Below are 8,916 nucleotides of genomic sequence, written 5' to 3'. Positions count from 1 at the left end.
TTATTACTATGTAAGTCGGAGCAGGGGCCCTGGAGTAGTAGCCATTTCATTAGAACTACTGACGAAACCATTCCACCCAGTGTGTAAGATGTATGAGATATTCAAAGTACTCTCAAGCTTCAAGAAGAAGGCAAACATTCCAATCCCAGTAAGGCTGACAGCTATAGATACTAAAGAATTATCAGTTTAATAAGCCACCGCTGAAAATACAAACACGATTTCCTTACAGAAGAATGGAAAAACTGGTGGAATCCGGCGTCAGGGAAGATCAATTAGAATTCAGTAGAAACGCAGGAACGCGCAAGTCAATAGGGAGCATGCGACTTAGAAGAAAGGTTAAAGGATCAAATAAAAATTTAGTAAAAGGGCATATATATATATCGGGGAGAAGAAAATTAACGTTTTTACGCTTGCCAATGACACTGAAATTCTGTCAGAAACTGCAAAGGATTTGGAAGAGCAGCTGAACGGAATGGACATTGTCTCAGAATGAAGCGTGTTAGATGGGCATAAGGAAGGGAAAAAAACAATGGAATGTAGTTAACTACGTCAGGTCGTGCTCAGGGTGATAAATTACGAAGGTAGGCAATTAAAGCGATAGATGAGTTTTAATTTGGGCACCAAAGTAACTGACAGTGACCAAAGTAGAAACGATATAAAATGTAGACTGGCAATGGCAAGAAAAGCAATTCTGAAGAAGAGAAGTTTGTCGACAACGAAACATAAATTTAAATATTAGGAGATCTTTTCTAAAGGTATTTCTCCGCAGTGTAGCCATACATGGGAGTGAAATGTGGACAACAAACGGTTTAGATAAGAAGAAAATGGAAGCCTTTGAAATGCTGTGCTACAGAAGAATGCTGAATATTAGATGGGTAGATCGCGTAACTAATGAGAAGGTACTGAACAGAATTTCGGAGTAAAGAAGTTCGGTGCGCAGCTTGAGTAAAAGAAGGAGTCAGTTGGACGTATTTCGAGACATCAGAAGATCACAGATCTAGTATTTGACGAAAGTGGGGGCGGGTAAGAATGGTAGAGGGAGGCCACGTTATTCATATAGTAAGCAGATTCAAAAAGACAGTAGATATTCAGAGATGAAAAAAGAGTCTCGCACACCATAGAGTAGCAATGAGCCGGCCGCAGTGGCCAAGTGGTTCACGGCACTTCAGTCTACGGTCGCAGGTTCGAATCCTGCCTCGGGTATGGATGTGTATGATGTCCTTAGGTTAGTTAGGTTTAAGTAGTTCTAAGTTCTAGGGGACTGATGGCCACCCATAGTGCTCAGAGCCATTTCAACCATTTGAGTAGCACTGAGAGCTGTACAAACCAGTCTTCGGACTAGAAGCCACAACAACGGCAACAGTACTATATAAGTGTGGTAGATTAACCGTTTTGTTGCAGTGGAGGCCTTCAGCCGCAGAAAAAAAAAAGAATCAAGTTCAAAACATTCGGAAGCGCATGTTTTTAGGAATAGCATATTTTCGAGTGTACGGTAGGATGCTTTCATTAAGTAATATTTTTTCTTAAAATCCATCTAAAGAATGTGACGGTCGCCTGTTACTGCGTTACAAGAATGTTGACTGAATCTGCTTTGATTAATAAGAGTTTGTCTTCGGTAGCCATAGTTGGAAATTTCGATAGCTGTATTAAATTAGATCCGAAATAGTTGTTATATCATGAACCAGAGACCAGAGTCCACACATCCCGTTATATTCATCCTTCCTTGCTCTAGAAAATGTCCGGACTATTCTTGACTATTCTCAGAAAATCTCCAGTAGTTTCTTCCACACTGATAAAAAAAAACTTCACCGGTGATTAGTCAGATCGACGTAGCGACTCCGTGGTGGTTTAATCCGTATCAAGACCTGATAACCGGTCATGTGTGTGATAGAATGTATTCTAAAAATTTGTCAAACTGACCCACATTGAACGTGTGGATTAAAATTATCAGAGTATCGTTATTTGCACACTAACCGTACAATAGACACATGTTATTTTTCGATAAGAATGGTGTGTCGTAAAATGCCCAATATCCTTACCTACGTAGTGTGGGGTCTGTTAATACGTTGTCTGCGAGACTTACACCTAACTTGCAACTTTAGACGGCCTGATTCATTAAAGTTACAATCTCTTAAAGCCTCACATGGGGTTAAAGCTAAGCACAATTTCTCAATGTGCCACTGCTCTAACTATGTTCTTGATGAGATAAATTTATCATTGACAAAGTGACAAAGGGCGGCTGACAAAAGAATCGTTTAACAGGCTATCCTTGGTTAAAGCCTTTTGTCTGACGGAGAACTCTGAATGAAACTCTTGAATACTGAGTAGACAGGCTAGGTAATAAGACTCTCCTCAGAAGTTCAGGTATGCTACTAATTAAAGTGTTTTTGCCGTGAAAACGCTATTGGAGTTTTCAAGGAGAATTTATTAAAAAATTTATCGGTTTTTGTTTTCAAAAGACACATATTGCACGGTGTTAAGGGGAGCGAAGGGAAATTTTATTCAAGGGAGTATACAATAATTTCGGCAACAAAGCTTCATCGAATACTCATGACATGAAAAACAACGTAACAAGATAAAGAATTTATGGAATACATGTCTTATAAATACAGGTTATGGCATCGCTACTTCTTAGGTGTTCTTTTATTAATAGTGCTCCCTTCATCGCTTAGTATATTTTTATTTGTTACCTACCACTTTTCGGCTTCTGCCATCGCCAAGTAAGTAATGAAGACGAAAGAAATATAAGACTGAACAGTGTTTTTAAGCATTAACAATCGAACAAAGTAAAAAAATCCACCAGTTCATCTAGAAACTTGTAAAACAAATTTCACTGTCAGTCCCAAGAAAGCCTACGTGTAAGTGGAACGTCAGCTGAATTAAAAATCTCTATTCAGAAATGTCTTCGAGAATATTGCGAGAACGTGAAGAAAATACAATTCGGAAGTGGTCTGAAAACAGTCAGCATATGAAGAAATCAAAACAGACACATACGTACCGTGATCATTACATTTTAACAGTTAATGTGGCAGATGGTGTACTAAGAAACAGGCAAAGTTTTCCAGGATGTCCTACATTTTTGTGTGCTTACCGAAACACATGACAGGACATGAGAACTGTAATTGAAAAATGCCATGATGATCTCTACTCCGGAAAAAAATTATGGGACTGCCAAGGGGGAAGTCACCATGAGAAAAAGTGTCTTTACCTTTCCTAAAGAAAAAATCACTTTTCTTTACTATTCTTCTGTATATTATCCTTCTCAGCAACTTGGATGCGTGAGCTCTTGAGCTGAATGTGCTTTAATTCCCGCACTTGTCGGCTCCTGCTATCTTAGGAATTGCGTGCACTATATTTTTCCGGAAGTCAGATGGTACGTCACCAGGCTAATACATTCTACACACCAACGTCAATAGTTGTTTTGTTGCCACTTCCTCCAATTATTTTAGAAATTCTGATGAAATGTTATCAATCCCTTCTGCCTTATTTGATCTTCAATCCTTCAAACCTATTTCAAATTCTCATTATAATCTGGATCCCCTATCTCTTCTAAATCGACTAGGTTTCCTTCTTCTATAAAATCAGACAAATCTTTCAAGTCATAGAGGCCTTCAATGTACTCTTTTCACCTGTCCGCTCTCCCCTCTGCATTTAACAGTGGAATTCCAATTACACTCTTAACCTTACCGCCTTTGCTTTTTATTTCACTAAAGGTTGTTTTTACTTTCCTGTACGCTGAGTCAGTCCTTCCGACAGTCTTTTCTATTTCTATTTCTTTTTCATGCAGCTACTTCGTCTTAGCTTCCGTACACACCATATTTATTTGATTCGTCAGTTACATGTATTTATGATTTTCCTGAATTTCCTTGAACATTTTTGTACTTCCATCTTTCATCGATCGACTGAAGTATTTCTTCTCTTTCCCATGGTTTCTTTGCAGCTCCCTTCTACGTACCTATGTTGTCCTTTCAAACCTAAGTGAGGCCCTTTTTAGAGATATCCATTCCTCTTTAATTGTACTGCGTTATGAACTATTCCTTATTGCTGAATCTATAGCCCTAGAGAACTTCGAAAGTATCTCATCATTCCTTAGTATCTCCTTTTCCCACTTCATGTGTATTGATTCTTCCTGATTGATCTCTTAAATTTCAGCCCGCTCTTCATCACTACTACATTGTATCTGAGTCTACATTTGCTCCTGGGTACCCCTTACAATCCAGTACCTGATTTCTGAATCTCTGTCTGACCATGAAGTAATCTAACTGAAATCTTCCAACCCGGCCTTTTCCAAGTATACCTCCTCCTCCTATGATTCTTGAACAGACTATATGCTATTACTAGCTGAAATTTGTTACAGATCTCAATTAGTCTCTCTCCTTGCTCATTCCTTGTCCCAAGCGCATATTCTCCTGTAATCTTTTCCGCTACTCCTTCCCCTACAGCTGCATTCTAGCCTCCCATGACTGTTACATTTTCTTCTTCGTTCACGTGCTTTATCACCCTTTCTATATACTCATACTTTTTCTTCATCTTCTGCTTGCGACGTCGGTATGTGTAGTGAACTATCGTAGTTGGTGTCGGTCTCCTGTTGATTCTGATAAGAACAACCCTATCACTGAACATTTAACAGTATTGCATTCTCTGCCCTACTCTCCTATTCATAACGAATCCTACTCCCGTTATACTACCTTTTGCTGCTGTTGATATTACCCTATACTCATCTGATCAGAAATCCGCTGTCTTCTTTCCATTTCACTTCACTGACCCTTACTGTATCAGGATTGAGTGTATGAATTTCCCTTTTCAGATTAACGCTCCCAATCATAGAAAGTTATCCTTTCGTTGCTTGATCGCACTCATTACTTCGTGTGAATAAAGAGCCGGTTGTGTTTCACAAGAACGATATTTTCTGAATCCACGCTGACTGTCTGTGAACAGACAGTTACCTTCGAGGTAATTCATAGTGTTCGAACACAATATATGTTCTAAAATCCTACTGCAAATCGACGTTAGTGATAAGGGTTTGTAATTCTACGGATAACTTCTATTTCCTTTCTTGAGTATTGGCGTGACCTGTGCAACTGTCCAGTCTTTTCGTACGGATCTTTTGTCGAGCGAGCGGATGTACACGATCGCTACGTATGGGGCTGTTCCATAAGCACACTGTGAAATGAACCTTTCTGGTGTGCTATCTGCACCGGAAGACTGGTCTTTATTAAGTGCTTTAAGATGCTTTGCTACTCCGAGGATATTTAATTGTAGTCACTTGTGTTGGCAATTGTTCTCAATTCGAACTGTGGAACATGTATTTCGTCTTCTGTGGTAAAGATATTTCTTAAAACTGTGTTGATTCACTCCACTTTAGTGCGCTGTCATCGGTAATATTATCATTGGTATCGAGCATGAAGGTATTGATTGTGCCTTGCCGCAGGTGTACTTTACATATGACCAGATTCTCTTTCAGTTTTCGGTCAGATTTCGAGACAGTGTTTCTTTGTGGAAGCTAGAAAAAGCATCTCACATTGAAGTCCGCGCTAATTTTCGACTTAAGTAAACCATGGCCAGTCTTGGAGATTCTGTGTTCCTCTATATTTGGCACGCTTTTTTCTTCGCTTCCGTAACGGTGTTCTCGCCTGTTTTATGTACCATGGGGGATCAGCCCAATGTTTTATTAATTTATTTGGTTTAAATCTCTCAACTGCCTGAGATACAACTTTTTCGAATTGAAGCCGTATCTCTTCTACACAACACAGTTAGTTGGGAAAGAATGGACACTGTCTCTTAGGAAGACTAATTTCTGTTTGCTTTTTTTAAACTGATATTTTTTCGTTTACTTCTGGTGGATTTGGATGTAGCGTGGTAGGTCTTGCTAAAAAGACCTTATGGCCACTAATCACTGTGTCCACTACGATTTTTCCTATTTGGTCGTGATTATTTAAGTAGATGACGTTCCCCCAGAATTTATGAGATCTTTGCCAGAGCCAGCAATGTGAGAACTACTCCATGTGGTGTGTAAAATGTATGGGGCCGGTGAGGTACTGTAACAAGGAAACCCTGAAGTGAGAGGTGACGAGTTAATTATGTAGTAAGGTTTATTTGAAAGTGTTGTGTAAATAAATATGTCAGAAAAAATATATGCTCATCATGCATATCAGGAGAGACAGAAAATGAGTATGCAGGAGGTGCAGAGATCAATCTTCTATGGGATGTGTGTACTACACCTCACAACATGATTCTAGGAATTTTCATAACAAACCGTCAACTAAACCATGGCGTATCACAATGATCATATAGGTTCGCACAACCAAGATCGAAGGCGAACTCCTTGTGGGTTACAATCTCTGCAGGACGTTCATCTAGGTATCCACTCTTACAGATTGCATGTAGAATCGTTTTGGTGTAACGGGGTGATGGGAACTGATGGAATGTGATGGCATACAACCGAATGTGAAACAGTCTGTCGTGGAGCTTATCGTGAGGCTGGCTGTCCTTTAAGAAGTAGCTGCAGATTGTGGGATAATGTGTTTTATAGGCACAGAAAAAACAAACATCCAGAGGCTGAATTTCTCCAGTGGTTCAAGGTGTTACGCATTGCAATGTCACGCACATCTGGAGGGATAGTTTGTTCTAAAGGAGTCCGATTTTTTAACGCAGACTAGGAATCTGGCAAAAGCAAGGTATTTTGATCATCTATTGGCCAAAAACAGTGCTCATACTGAAGCAAACCAAGCGCTGTAACATGTGTGAGATACAGAGGCGAGCGAGTGCGCCGGGACTTAACCCAGTTCACTGCTAGTAGCGCCACGTCACCTTAAGGTTAGGCGCTAATTGAGAAGCGTATAGCACGTGTGACGTGACACGACACTACAGCGCGACACGCACGTGCCGCACATGTCGCGCGGGTGCAGCGCATATTGAGACGCGTACACCATACTTCGCACGCGCCGACTTGCGACACTCTGCGCTGACTGAACCGAAGCGCGCGCAGCCTGTTATCTTTCTCAAACGATTTTACAGAAACTATTCTCTGAAAATATATGATTTTGGCCTTACTTGTAGCGTCATATGTCAGCTTCGTGGCGAAGTGCCCATCACCTAGCTAATGACCATTCTTATTGTGATGTACACAATTTAGTAAGACACTACGCAAAACTCAAAAAGTTTGCAACGAAAATTAGGGGTCGGTATGATTTTGCGTTTGGTGCGTATTACACCATATGTTGCTGTGTATGAAATTTAGCTAACATGCTGAATTTTTGTTGAGACTTGGGAGGAGATCTCTATCTGCCTCCGATCTCGAGAAAATGGATCCCACGTAGCGCGCTCACTTCCGATCTCACGCCCGCGATTATGAAATACTCGCAACATCTCTCGTATCTCCTAAACCGCTCGAGACATCGAAACGAAAGTTTGGTGAATGATAGCACACAAGGAGGAGAGTGTTTTGCCAATTATTAAACACGCGGAACTTTCTAATCTATGGCGATATATCACGACTTATACTTCCTTTTTTATTTATCTCATACCAGAGACTGCAATTTTTTAAGAGTTATTGACAGCTAGAAAGCTGGAAAACCATTCTGCAGTCTTCGAAAGGGAGGTAAGAAGGAAATGACAAGTATTTTGGACAGGTCAGGAAAACTGCTGGTGAATCCTGTGGATGCCTTGGGCAGATGGAGTGAATATTTTGAACAGTTGTTCAATGTAGGTGAAAAAGCGATCAGTAATGTTTCAGATTTCGAGGTAGAATGGGATAGGAATGGTGATGGAAACAGGATCACATTTGAGGAAGTGGAAAAAATGGTCAATAGATTGCAGTGCAATAAAGCGGCTGGGGTGGATGAAATTAAGTCGGAACTCATCAAAAACAGTGGAATGTCAGGTCTTAAATGGCTATACAGGATAATTGAAATGGCCTGGGAGTCGGGACAGGTTCCATCAGACTGGACAAAAGCGGTAATCACACTAATCTTTAAATATGGAAACAGAAAAGATTGTAAAAACTACAGAGGTATCTCTTTAATCAGCGTTGTGGGTAAAATCTTCGCAGGTATTGTTGAAAGGAAAGTGCGAGTATTAGTTGAGGACCAATTGGATGAAAATCAGTGTGGGTTTAGACCTCTTAGAGGTTGTCAGGACCAGATCTTTAGCTTACGGCAAATAATGGAGAAGTGTTATGAGTGGAACAGGGAATTGCATCTATGCTTTATAGATCTAGATAAGGCTTATGACCGGGTTCCTAGGAGGAAGTTATTGTCTGTTCTACAAGATTATGGAATAGGAGGAAAGCTTTTGCAAGCAATTAAAGGTATTTACATGGATAGTCAGGCAGCAGTTAGAGTTGACGGTAAATTGAGTTCATGGTTCAGAGTAGTTTCAGGGGTAAGACAAGGCTGCAACCTGTCTCCACTGTTGTTCATATTATTTATGGATCATATGTTGAAAAGAATAGACTGGCTGGGTGAGATTAAGATATGTGAACACAAAATAAGCAGTCTTGCGTATGCGGATGACTTAGTTGTGATGGCAGATTCGATTGAAAGTTTGCAAAGTAATATTTCAGAGCTAGATCAGAAATGTAAGGACTATGGTATGAAGATTAGCATCTCCAAAACGAAAGTTCAAATGGTTCAAATGGCTCTGAGCACTATGGGACTCAACTACTGTGGTCATAAGTCCCCTAGAACTTAGAACTACTTAAACCTAACTAACCTAAGGACATCACACACATCCATGCCCGAGGCAGGATTCGAACCTGCGACCGTAGCGGTCTTGCGGTTTCAGACTGCAGCGCCTTTAACCGCTCGGCCACTCCGGCCGGCTAAAGTAATGTCGGTGGGAAAGAAATATAAACGGATTGAGTGCCAAATAGGAGGAACAAAGTTAGAACAGGTGGACGGTTTCAAGTACTTAGGA

Source organism: Schistocerca piceifrons, chromosome 2, assembly GCF_021461385.2.
Source record: "Schistocerca piceifrons isolate TAMUIC-IGC-003096 chromosome 2, iqSchPice1.1, whole genome shotgun sequence".
Taxonomy (NCBI): domain Eukaryota; kingdom Metazoa; phylum Arthropoda; class Insecta; order Orthoptera; family Acrididae; genus Schistocerca; species Schistocerca piceifrons.
The sequence above is the reverse complement of the archived record's forward strand: the minus strand, read 5'-3'. Positions refer to the sequence as shown.